The sequence below is a fragment of the Ursus americanus genome, chromosome 10 (assembly GCF_024610735.1).
Source record: "Ursus americanus isolate L20-20 chromosome 10, mUrsAme1.1.p, whole genome shotgun sequence".
Taxonomy (NCBI): domain Eukaryota; kingdom Metazoa; phylum Chordata; class Mammalia; order Carnivora; family Ursidae; genus Ursus; species Ursus americanus.
In genome coordinates, this window is record NC_142136.1 from 12,318,583 (window position 1) to 12,332,268 (window position 13,686).

The window sequence follows — 13,686 nt, forward strand, 5'->3', positions numbered from 1 at the left end:
GCATAAATATGCCACATTTTGTTTATGCATTCTCCTACTTTTGGATTGTTTCCATTTTTTTGGCTATTATGTATAAAGCTGCTATGAACATTCTTATTTTTTGTTTTTGTTTTGTTTTGTGTTTTGAGAGAGTGAGAACGGCAGGGAAGGGGCAGAGACAGAGGGAGAAGAGAATCTCAGGCAGACTCTACACTGAGCACGGAGCCCAATGCGGGGCTCGATCCCATGACCCAAGATCATGACCTGAGCCAAAATCAAGAGTTGGACGCTTAACTGACTGAGCCACTTAGGCGGCCCATCTATGAACATTCTTATTAAAAAACAGGGGAAAAAATAGCAGTTGAATGGGACATTTTTTTCCTGCTGTCCCCTCCTCTCAGCCCACCTCTTTCTCCAGCAGCTGCTCTGAGCAGGTGCGATCTGACATCACCTCGCCTCAGCTGCCCTGCGCACGTGGGACTTCTCCAGCATGCAGTGTGGCGTTCATGCGTGTGGAAGGGTGACACGGGTGGAAAAACCTCTCCCTTCTACCTGGGGGTAGACGGTTCTGAGGCATGTTCTACATGGCTCCTCGGAAGGCTCAGTGGGACTGACCCCCAAGTGCCCACAGGGGTGACAATGCTTGCACTGGCTCTTCCTCTCCCGGCACTCTGCCCCTCATTCCTGCTCCCTGGCATCAGACCCCAGCAAACTGCCCATACGCTAGCCCTTGAGCCAGGCCATGCATTTGGGAGAGATGGAGCCCAGATAGCAGCCCCAGCATGTTCTTTAGAAGCATGCAGGCTGAGAGCAGAGGTGAAAGCTAAAAGCGTTCAAGGATAACGACACTGCAGCACTCTCTAACTCGGAGACTGGCGAGTTTCTTCTCTCTCTCTCTCCATCTCTCTCTCTCATCACCTGTAAGATAAGGGAGATGCATTTCAATTTCAGAAATGCTGAGACAGAAGAGATCATGCGTCTTCTGTGCAAGTGTACGTGGTTGTCAGGTCCCTTCCTCTGTGCCCGCCTCAGTTGTGACTTTCCAGGGCAGAGATGGAGCCTGACGTAAACACAGAAAGTGCAGCAGGTGCTCAGCAAGCACTTGTGACTAAGAGAATGAGGGACAGCAAGGAAAAGGGAAGCTGAGGAAATTGGAATCAGTTTTGGAAGAACTCTGAGTAAAAGACCTGAAGAGGAGAGCAAATCAGACCGGACCCCCAGGAGCCTGAATGAATCGATGAAGACATGTGAGGAGAAGGGCCAGGACCAAGAAGTAGGCGGAGGAGGGTTTCCCCTGAAGCTGTTCCTTCGCTAGAAGGTGACCGACAAGAGTCTAATAGTCTCGGCAGAAAATAATGCTGCTGCCACCATCCCCTTCCCAGTGTTTCAGGTAAAAATAGGCTCAAAGAGATTATTTTAATAAGTATGCTTCCTAAATTAGCTTATGGCAACTTTTCTGTCATTTTTCCGGCCCTGCTTCTGTAATCCATGAAGCAAATTCTGTATCTCAATTGCAGGTGACACTACTTCCTAGATATCATACTTGGATTTCATCGATTAAGACGATTACTGTGGATTAGTAGAATAATAACTAGATCAGGAACGTCATGCTAATTAGGAACAGAACCATTTGCAAATATAAAGAAACAGATGTTAAGACATCCAGAGGGTGGGCCCAGTACATGTGACTCAGTGTCTCTTTTGGGAGTTCTGTTTGCTCCCCAAGCTGGGCCCCCGAGAAGGCTGTGAGTGCCTGTGTAAGAAACCAGCGGGGGCTTGTAGCTGTGGACAGTAGTATAGGAGAACAAGCAGCTATGTCCCCCCTCTCCTCATTAAGGATATTAGAGCTGGATTTACTTTAGGGGAGTTTAGACTGGGTAGAAAATAGTCGAGGACCCTCATCCCATGTATAGGACAATGGCAGGGACTTCTGTTTATCAGGGTGAAAGAACTCTTCATTGGAGAGCATTATAAGTTTAGCAGATAAAGACTGAGTTGTTTCTGTGGTTGATGTTTTAAGTGGAGGCTTCACCTTCCTAGCCCTTCCAGAAAACTATAGATAACCGGCATTAGGCTTGTGTGCTTACGTAACGGACTGGCCGGGGACCAACGGGATTTACCAGTTCGGGAATCTCCCATGACTGATGTCCCCACAGTGCAATGGGGAGCCACTGGGGACTGTGAAGGAGAGGAGTGGCGTGATCCAACCTTTATCTTAACTGTATCATTCTGTTGAAAATAGATCAAGGGACCATGGGTGGAAGTGGGAAAACCGACTGAGAGGCCACGGCATTCAAGAGAGAAGTGATGGTGTCTGGGAGCAGGGTGGGTATCGTGGGGGTGGGAAGGAGGTGTCGGATTCTGGATATATTGTGACGGGAGAGTGAGATGGATTTGCTGTAATCAGATGGAGGATGGGAGAGTAAGAGTGAAGTCAAAGAAGCCTCTGGAGTTTTTAACTTGAACAACTGGGAAAATGACACTGGTATTCACTGAGAAGGGAAAGGCCGAGAGAAGCAGGTTTTGGAGGGCGAGCAAGAGCAGTTTTAGACAAATTAAGTTTGAGATGCCTATTAGATATTATAGATGTTTAGGAAGCATTTGGATATGGTCCAGACTCCAGAAAGAGCTTTGTTGGAGATAATACATTTGAAAGTCATCAATGCTGAATATTGATCTTACCCCAAAATTAAAATACAGCTATAATGGCAGGAAGGTGGGCGGAAAAAGTATATGTGTGCATGGGGGAGGGGCATATGAGAAGCGGGAGCTTTATCTGGTGTAGCAGGAACTCAGCGGTAGGTAACTAATGGGAAAAAATCATGAAATAGCTGTATAAGCGTTCTAAGAAGCAATCTTCCCTATTACTTCTGCTCGATATCCTTAAATTTTTCTTCCTCATCTTTTTTAGGAGGGGCATTTTTTTTTTAAGATTTTATTTATTTATTTATTTGAGACAGAGAGTGAAAAAGAGAGCATGAGCAGGGGGAGAGGCAGAGGGCAGAGGCAGAAGCAGACTCCCCATTGAGCAGAGAGCCCAAGGCAAGGCTTGATCTCCGGATCCCAGGGCCATGACCTGAACAGAAGGCAGACACTGAACCGACTGAGCCACCCAGGCACCCCTAGGAGGGATATTTTTAAGAGTTTATTTTTATTTCTTTTTTTAAATTATTTTTTTCTACCACATGGAGGCATTGAACCCATGTGATTTTTTAAAAGTAATCTCTACACCCAGCGTGGTACTTGAACTCACGACCCTGAAATCAGAGGGATGCTCTACCGACTGAGCCAGCCAGGCACCCCCATTTTAGTTTCTTTTTTAACAGCTTTCTCGAGATATGATTCACCAACTATACAGGTCATCCATTTAAAATGTACCATTCAGAACCTTTTAGTATATTCCCAGGGTTGTGCACCCGTCGCTACAATCAATTTTAGAATCTTTTTATTTTGCCAAAAGAAACCCTGCACTCCTTAGCTGTCAATCCCCCATCCTAGGCCGCCAATAATCTGCTTTATGTCTCTGTGGACTGGCCAATTCTGAATGTTTCATGTAAGTGGAATTTTACGGGGCGCCTGGGTGGCTCAGTCGGTTAAGCGACTGCCTTCAGCTCAGGTCATGATCCCAGGGTCCTGGGACAGAGCCCCATGTTGGGCTCCCTGTTCAGTGAGGAGCCTGCTTCTCTCGCTCCCTCTCTCCGCTCGTTCTCTCTCTCTCTCTCTCTCAAATAAATAAAATCTTAAAAAAAAATAAGTGGAATCTTACAGTATGTGGTTCACTTTGCTGGTTTGAGTTTTTTGACTCTCCCCTTCCTCTCTCCTAAGTTCTGTCTTTTCAAGCCCTCCATACCCTGACCACCAAGTTTGGGTTCTTTGGTCCCTACTTTGCAGAAGCCCCTGTCATCACTCCTGAATTCAGTTGTCCTTAGAAAATCCTATCTCTGCTTTGGCACCCCCATGTCAAGAAGACAGATTTTTCCCTACAACCCCGCTGATGATGGTCATTCAGAGCTGGAAATGAATCGGAAACGTTCCAGAGTATCTTGGACTGTGTTACCTGAGAGCAGGGCTGCCTAACAAAATCAGCCAATATTTCAGGCAGCCTAATTAGTGTTTATCGGCAACACCCCTTCACCCCACTGAAAATTATAAGGTGTAGAAAGCTTTTGAGGGGAATCTACATTGTAGTGAATATTTTGGATTGGATTCCACAGCCTTATGAAATATTTCTATCTCCAACTCCTCTTTTATACTTAAAGAAGTCAAAGGGATATTTTTTAAATTGAACTTTACAGATTCAACAATAGTGCTTTTGCTTTTTAAGCTCCATGGGTGACCTATGACAACAAAACCTTTTTTCCACACCAGCATTTGCCTGGGGAGTTGAAACAGAGTGCTGAACCCATTTGCAACATCTGTGGGTCTATCAAAGGATGTTCTCTGGATTTGTTCAAGAACTGGCCATCGTGTCTAGAACACTGTCTTCCTCATAAAAAAATAAAATAAAATTAGAAAGAGTTTTATTTTCCACGCTTAATTACATTCAGATTTTAATCCTGTTCATCCAAGGGGGTTTCTCTCAAGCTCTCAGAGCATAATTTATGGCATTCTGCAAAGAAAAGCACTTCTTCAATACTTGAGGCCTTTTTATATGCATTTATTATGTGAATTAACTAACTACAGGAACTGAGAAATAGTCCCATTTACAATGCAAATACAACATTCATACCAAAAAAAAAAAAAGACAAAATTAAAGAAAACTCTTGATTAAAGGTACTTAAAAAAATAAAGCTGTCAAATATTTTTTGTGTTAAAAGAGATACAATAAAGATGTAAATTAGACAAAGGACAACAGGATCTTGAATCACAGCAAATAAAAGGAAAAGCATACAGAATATACTTTATTCTAAGAAAAATAGGAGGCTATTGTAAGGCTTTTAGTCCATGAGTGACATGATTCCGTTTGCTGTGTAGAGAATCCGTTGGAAGGGGCCAGAGTAGAAGCAGGGAGCCCAGGTGGAGAAATTACGCCCGTTTGGAGAGAAGCTTCTCAAGCTTCCATGTAGATGCGAATCACCAGGGCTTCTGAGCAAACTCCCAGGTGAATATGACACTCTTGATCCTGACCATACATGAGTTAGCGAGGTTGAGAGCAGGGCAGTCACAGCACTGACAGAGGAAACAGATGGATCCCCGAGGAATTTAGAGGACAGGTGTGGAGGACTAGCTGATTAATCAGGAGAAGAAGATGAAAGGGTCAAGGATGGGTCCCACGTTTTTGAGTGAGTGGTTTTGTGTGGTCTGATCAGTTGGTGTTAACAACACAGAAGGGCCAAGTCTATGAGGGCAGATCTTGACCTTGGAAAACATACAAATGGAGGCAGGATTTACAAGTCTTCAGCTCAAAAGAGAGGGCTAGAGATATAAATTTGGGAGTCATCAGGATAACTAAATGGTATAATGGACCCAAAGGAGCAAAGAGGAGTAAGGAGGAAGGGACCTGGAGCTTCCAGTATTTAAAGGTTGCCGGAAGTAGATTGAGCCTGCTGGGAAGAGCAAGATGGAGGAACCTAAAAGGTGAGAGGAAACCAGGAATGTGTGATGCAAATGCCAACAGAAGAAAAATGCTGCAAGAAGCCGGCATAGTCAACCATGCCAGATGGTAACACGAAAAGATAAAAGACGGCAGATTACCCATGAGCTACAAGTGCCTGCCTACGTCATTGGTGAATTTAGTGCAGTTTCTGCAGCGTGGCGGGGGCACCCCAGTTTGGAGGGTCTGAGAGGGGAGAATAAAGCAAGGAAATAGGATAGACTTTGAAGAAGTTTGTAGAGGGAAAGAGAGAGTGGGGTTCGTACCTGAGCAGTATGTGGTATAGAGGGAAGCTTGTCTTTTATCTTTCAAAATAGAAAAGATGTCAGCATGTTTAAATGCTGATGGGAAAGACTGAGTAAAAGACCAAAGATCCAGGGGCACCTGGGTGGCTCAGTCGTTAAGCGTCTGCCTTCGGCTCAAGGCGTGATTCCGGTGTTCTGGGATCGAGCCCCACATCAGGCTCCTCCGCTAGGAGCCTGCTTCTTCCTCTCCCACTCCCCCTGCTTGTGTTCCCTCTTTCGCTATCTCTCTCTCCGTCAAATAAATACATAAAATCTTAAAAAAAAAAGAAGACCAAAGATCCAGAAATGGGAGAGACTGAGAGGTAGCATAAGGTCCCTAAAAACAGGAGGGTTGAAGAAAAAGGATTTAGATGCACGGAAGGACGTGCGCTGTATTGTAGCGGAAGAGAGGATCGGGACCAATGATCATAGGTTTGTAGACATGGAGGTGAGATATGAGACACCTTTCATCCCATAGTTCCTGTTCTTGGCAATGCAGGAGAGAAGGTCATTGCTAGGAGCGATGGGGCAGAAGTAGGGTGCTGGGCTGTGAAGGGAGCAGGAAAGATGGCCATCCAGAGTAGCACAGGTGGTCTCCGGGGAGTGCTGAGGGCCCGTATAAGACAGGTGATCTTACATCTACAGCCAGTCTGCCCCACGGTGTGATTTGCCTCAGGTGCTTAGCTTCCCAGGTGCAAGACAGCCAAGGTGAGCATTTGGTCCATTGAGGGTTGGCCATTTGCTGAGTGAATGTGTAAGAAAAGTCCAAAGAGAAGGAGAGTTTGGTTTAAGCTAGTGAAAAGAATGTTCTATAGGCTATAGTATCTGGCACCCAGTGGGTTTACAAGAATTGTACTCATTATTACAGGAGATGAGAGACAATTCCCAGCCTCCCCCCCCCCCCGCCCTCCACCCCTCCTGCAAGACCACCCTCACCTCCTTTTCCTCCCAAGATATCTGTACAGAATATGGAGGTGCTTTTGGAAGTAAATGTGATATTTATTTTATATGGTTGTGTATATGTAGTTATATATGTTTATATATAGTTATATATAGTTTATATAGTTACAGTTTTCCAGTTATTTTATGTGTTCCCACTTCATTATTATCTAGGTGAGACTATAGAGTCTCAGAAATTAGGTTCTTTGTTCAGTTGTTCTGTTTACCAGTGGAATAATGTTCTGTGTAGCTAATTCCGAGTTTCAACAAATGATACCACTTAAGGAAAGTAATCATCAGATGAGCCACAGTATATAATTTATTATAATCATAATAATTGTTTAAGATTCCTTATTGAGAAAATCACATTTTTCTAAATATAGTGGCACTTAAGATTTTTTTTTCCCCTTTGAAATGGTTTATTACTGTTACTAGTCTGTAAGGATTGCATTTAGTCGGCTAGGTGAAAATTAAAAGTTTCTGCAGAAGACGTATATTTCAACATAAAGGTCACATTAGGAATGAGTCGTGACAAAATCAGAAACATGTTTCAGTATAAGGAATTAGGAAGTTGGGCAAATCATGTTGCTTCTTTTAAGAATGAGTTTCTTCATCTGTAAAGTAAGGAAATTAGAAAATATGACTCCCAATAGAGTCTATGACTGTACTATCTAAATGGTAGCCACTACCCACATGTAGTTACTTAAATTTCAATTTAAATTCATTAAATTAAATAAAAATTTGCTCCTTGGTCGTACTTGCCACATTTCAAGTGTTCAGTAGCCATGTGCAGCTGGTGGCTACTCTCCTGGACAGCATGGATATAGCACATTACCATCACTGCAGAAAGTTCTACTGGACAGTTCCAGTCTATAATTTCAGTCTTAGTACAATTGCAAGGAGGGAAGGTGTTAAGATGCTTCCATAAGTCATCATGGTGTAATTTTCCACTTAATCATGGTAGACAACATTTCTAGAATATACCTACATCTCAAGGCCCAATGGATCAGGGGTGAACTAAGGCAAGGTGGATCTGGTGCAATGAAATAATCTCCAGGTAATGGAGAGAAAATACATTCTAGACCCCTCTCACCTTCCTTCCCTCCCTGCCCTCCTTCCTTCCTTTCCCATATTTTTTAGTAAGTGCCAAGACTTGAGTCAGCTATTGGGTATTCAAAGATAATTGAATCTGTCCATTTGATCAGGAAGAAAAATAGAGGATGACAATACAATGTATTTCTTAAGAAATATGATAGAACAATCTTTGGGGTTTTCTGGAAATCCATGGGAAGAGTACCTAACCCTAAATGAAGAGGCAAGGGAAAGCTTTCCAGAAAGGTGATACTTAAGGTGGGTGGAAAAGACATGTGTGAGTTAAAATGATTTCCAGACATGAATATTATGGTTTGCCGTTAATTATGACACTGTTAAAATGCCACAATGGAGAGAAAGAGCAATTTGAGCAAAATAAATAACAAATAGTTTGTGAAATACTTAGCATCACAAACTCTGTAGTATGCATAATTTGCAAAATCACTGTCAAAATACGAGAATGGTTCTTTTCATCCATTCTGAAGGGTTACCTGCCTAACTCAGTCTTTTTAGTTGCTTCCTCCTTTGTATGAAAGGAACTGTGAGCTGGTTCTGCTAATGTGGTCCTAAATCCCTCCCCAACTGTGTTTCTCAAGACTTCCACCATTTCAATAAATGTCGCTTCTCAAATCTCTTAGTTTCTCGGACCAAAATCTTTGGAGTTATTCTTGCTTCTTCTATTTTTCTTACCATTCACACCTCTTTCTGCAGATCCTATTGATCTTTGCCTTCAACATATATTCAGAATTCTATCCCCTTTCCCTAGGCCCTGTAATACGTTTGTGGTCCAAACCACCATCACTTTCTGCCTAGAGAAGAGCAAGAGATTTCTCATGGTCTTTCTCTACAGTTGCCTTTTGACTATCAATTCTCCACTCAGCAGCCAGAGTAACACATTTAAAATTCGGCAGATCCCGTCCATGTTGCAGCAAATGTTGAGACGGGATCTGCCGAATTTTAAATGTGTTACTCTGGCTGCTGAGTGGAGAATTGATAGTCAAAAGACAACTGTAGAGAAAGACCATGAGAAATCTCTTGCTCTTCTCTAGGCAGAAAGTGATGGTGGTTTGGACCACACACGTATTAACATGGACAGCACTGGAGGAGATAATGCTAAGTGAAACAAGTCAAGCAGAGAAAGACAATTATCATATGATTTCTCTCATCTATGGAACATAAGAACTAGGAAGATTGGTAGGGTAAGAAAGGGATAAAGAAAGGGGGGGGGTAATCAGAAGGGGGAATGAAGCATGAGAGACTATGGACTCTGAGAAACAAACTGAGGGCCTCAGAGGGGAGGCGGGTGGGGGAATGGGATAGGCTGGTGATGGGTAGTAAGGAGGGCACATATTGCATGGTGCACTGGGTGTTATACGCAACTAATGAATCATCGAACTTTACATCAGAAACAGGGATGTCCTGTATGGTGACTAACATAATATAATAAAAAAACATTAAAAAAAAAGAAGTATAACAATAAGAAGAGTAGAATTTCATTTGTGTAAAATGTTCTCCTCCTAAAGAAATTCACTCTGCAGAGAAAGCAAATAAAAATTTTAAACTCTAAAAAAAAAAAAAAAAAATTCGGCAGATCCCATCCTGCCTCTATTCAAACACTTCAAAGCTTCCCATTTCAGAAAGATAAAGTTGAAAGTCCTCATGATGAGCCACAGGTCCCTACGTGATCTGCCCCAAGCTCCTTCATCGCTTACCATTCTCTCTTGCCCACGGAGAGTGCGCCAGACACGCTACTTTCCTTGCTATTTCATGGATGATCCAAGCATAACCCCCTCTTCTTGGAACTGCTCAGGTTGGAAAGCCATATGGATCATTCCCTTGCTTCCTTCAGGTGACTGTCCAAATATCCCCAAACACAGAGGCCTTCTTTGTCTGTCTGATCTAAAATGGCTCACTCTGGGGGCACCTGGCTGGCTCAGTGGATAAAACATGGGACTCTTGACCTCAGGGTTGTAAGTTTGAGCCCCACGCTGGGTGTGGAGGTGACTTAAAAATAGAATCTTTAAAATTGCTCACTCTGTACAACCATCTCCACCGTCATTCTTTATTCTTACTCTGCTTTTTCTCCAATGCACGTATCACCACTCGATGTGTTAGATATTTATTAGAATATCAGCTCCATGAGAGCATAGACCAGTGCCTTGATCAGATCTAACAGAGGCACGTGCTGTTCATAACTGTTAATGAGTGAATGAAATTCACATTTCATCTATAATTATGTGACCTCCGTAAACTGTGAGTTCCTAACGATATGATTACATGTTATTTCCCGCCACCAGCTCACCACCTGGAAGGTAAACTCACTATAAATGAAGTTCCTTAAATGTACCTCCCTCATGTCAAAACTATAGGATCATAGACTCAAAATGAATCTTAAAAGGTATTCTGGCCTATAGCCATGACTTCAGGGAAGACCACACTTAATACTTCTTCTATTTTGAAAGGCCACCTAGGAAGAAGAATCCGTTGTTTTCTCTGTTTAACAACTTTAATTCCAGGAGATTTTTTCTGAAGCCAAATCTAAATCCCATTTGCTTTTATTCTAGGATTAGAATTTTCATAATTAAAACCGATCAGTTATATGTCAATAGTACCTCAGTTTTAAACAAAAACAACTGGTCAGTATTTCTTTTTTCTTCTTTTTCTCTCTTTCGTTTCCTTTTCCATAAGGAATCCATAATCGTTGTAGAAAAAAACAAAGAGAGTTGCCTGGGTGGCTCAGTTGTTAAGCGTCTGCCTTTGGCCTAGGGTATGATCCCAGGGTCCTGGGATCGAGCCCCACATCAGGCTCCCTGTTCTGCTGGAAGCCTGCTTCTTCCTCTCCCACTCCCCCTGCTTGTGTTCCCTGTCTCGCTGGCTGTCTCTCTCTCTGTCAAATAAATAAATAAAATTTTTTTAAAAAAAGAAAACAAAAAAAATTATAATGCTCAAAGATAACCTATATAAATAGCCTTTCATATTTACATGTGCATATACATGTATATTAATATTTTATCGATATACAGCATACACAGAAAAACGTACACAAATCAAAAACAGCTTGACAAATGATTCAAAGTCTAACCACCAGTGTAACCACAAATCAAGTCAAGAAATAACCCACAACTAATCATTATTCTTTTTATCCTCTCAAATTTAACCACTTTGGATGTCTAATGCTGTAGATTAGTTTCATTTGTTTTTAAACTTCATGTAAGTGGAACCATGCAGTACTCCGTATGTGCAGTATCCTTTTATATCTGCCTTCTTTTATTCAACTTTATGTTTTCGGCTTCAGTGTGTACACACACACACACACACACACACACACACACCATTTCTCTTATTAAATCTATCTTCAGGGGCACCTGGGTGGCTCAGTTGGTTGAGCGTCTGTCTGCCTTCTGCTCAGATCATGATCCCAGGATCCCTGCTCGGCAGGAAGCCTGCTTCTCCCTCTCCCTCTGCCTGCCACTCCAACTGCTTGTGCTCTCTCTCTGTCAAATAAAGAAATAAATACAAATAATCAAATAAATCTATCTTCAGTTGCATCTGATCAGCTCTTAAACTCATCGAATTTTTAAGAATTTCAGTTATATTTTCAATTTCTAGGATTTTCATTTGATTCTCTTTAATTTTTAATTTTTTAATTTTTTAAAAGATTTTATTTATTTATTTGACAGAGAGAGACAGCCAGCGAGAGAAGGAACACAAGCAGGGGGAGTGGGAGAGGAAGAAGCAGGCTCCCAGTGGAGAAGCCTGATGTGGGGCTCGATCCCAGAATGCTGAGATCATGCCCTGAGCTGAAGGCAGATGCTTAATGACTGTGCCACCCAGGCACCCCAATTCTCTTTAATTTTTAAAATTTTTAAAATTCTTTTTTAGAGAGAGAGCATGTGCACGCAAGCAGGGTGGGGAGGGGCAGAGGGAGAGGGAAAGAGAGAATCTTAAGCAGGCTCCACACCCAGTGCAGAGCCTGATGCAGGGTCTCTGTCTCACGACCCTGAGATCATGACCTGAGCCGAAATCAAGAATCAGATGCTTAACAGACAGAGCCACCCCGGTGCTCCATTTGGAGCTCAATCTAGGTGCTTAATCAAATGCCCCCATTTGATTCTTTTTTATAGTTTCCATTTTTCTGGAAAATTCTCCATCTTGTCATTTACTTTCTTATTATATTCATATTCAGTCATATTTATTTTAATGTTCCTTCTGATTACTTAGATATTTCCTATGATTATGTTTCTATTATATATTTTTTCTCTCAGTTTTCTGTCCTGTCTTGCTTTCTTGTATGCCTGGTTATATTTTGTAAGTTCTATTCCACTATGCCTGTTTATTTTTTATTGAGTGCCATACATTGCTTATGAAAAAATGTACAGATGGTTTGAGACTCTAAGTGATGGTATCTTCCTCCAGAAAGAATTAAGTTTTACTTCTGGCATAGCACAAGGCTAGGACAGATCGTTTGAGTCTAATTTATTGAGCTGATTTGAAGCTAGACGTATTCTTTGTGAGAGTTAGTCTATTTCATTTTTTTTTTTCTAAGTAGGCTTCATACTGGGTAGGGCTTGAACTCATGACCCTGAGATCAAGACCGGAGCTGAGATCAAGAGTCAGACGCTTAACCCGACTGAGTCACCCAGGCGCCCCAAGAGTTAGTCTATTTCTGATTCATCTTCATTTTTAGGATGTAGTGCTTTGTGGTCCCAATCAAAAATCTGGGTTGTTTGTTGGAACTTCTCTTCCTTAGCACTGAAATCACGACTTTGTTTCCCTGGCCCAGTGGAAGTGCCAAACCTCTTGCTCTTTTGCCACTCAATTGTCTCTTTCAAATTAGCAGTTGCCTCAGGGAGGAGAGCAGCCCCACATGCCAGGTCCACCTATTGTGGTTTCCCTCTCTTCTGGATTTTGGCTCCACAAATTGCCTTGCTAACTCTCTCATAACTTCAAACACTTATTTTTTTTAATTTATTAATCTTTCTATGAATTAATTCATCTACCTTTTCTAGGCATACTTAATGACATTGTTTTGAAATAACCTAGGCCAGAATTCAGCCATTGCCAGAAGCAGAATTTTACATACGCTCTAATGAAAAATATTATAATATGCATGTATCCCTATAACTTGCTTTTCTCACTCATCCCCACGTGAGCCATGAAAATCTTTAATAAGTATGTCAGTATTAATTTACCCAATAAGTTTAAGATGGTACATAGAATATATACCATTCTATGAGTGAATGAGTGAATCTTTTAGCCAAACTCTTATAAGTGGACACTTCAACTGTTTTTATTTTTTCTTTGTTATAAACAGCAGTATGATGCTCATCTTCATATTGCCTTTCTAAGTAGTTGTACTTTTAAGTATAATATCTTGAAATAAAAATATAATAGAAAAAAGTAGGACAATTTGAAGGTTTTTGTTACATTACTAAAGGTCCCTCTAGGGAATTTATACCAACTTACATTTCCACCAGCAGTATGTAAGCCCCAGTTTCCTTATATTTTTAAACACTTTCTATATTTTTTTAAAGATTTTATTTATTTGACAGAGAGAGAGAGAGAGCACAAGCAGGGGGAATGGCAGGCAGAGGCAGAGGGACAAGGAGGCTCTCTGCTGAGCAGGGAATCTGATGTGGGACTAGATTCCAGGACCCTGGGATCATGACCTGGGCCAAAGGCAGACGCTTAACCGACTGAACCACCCAGATGCCCCCTATTTAAGCACTTTCTAAATAATAGAATTTTAATTTTTAAATTTACCTATTTCTGACATGCATAAACAAATATTTATTATAT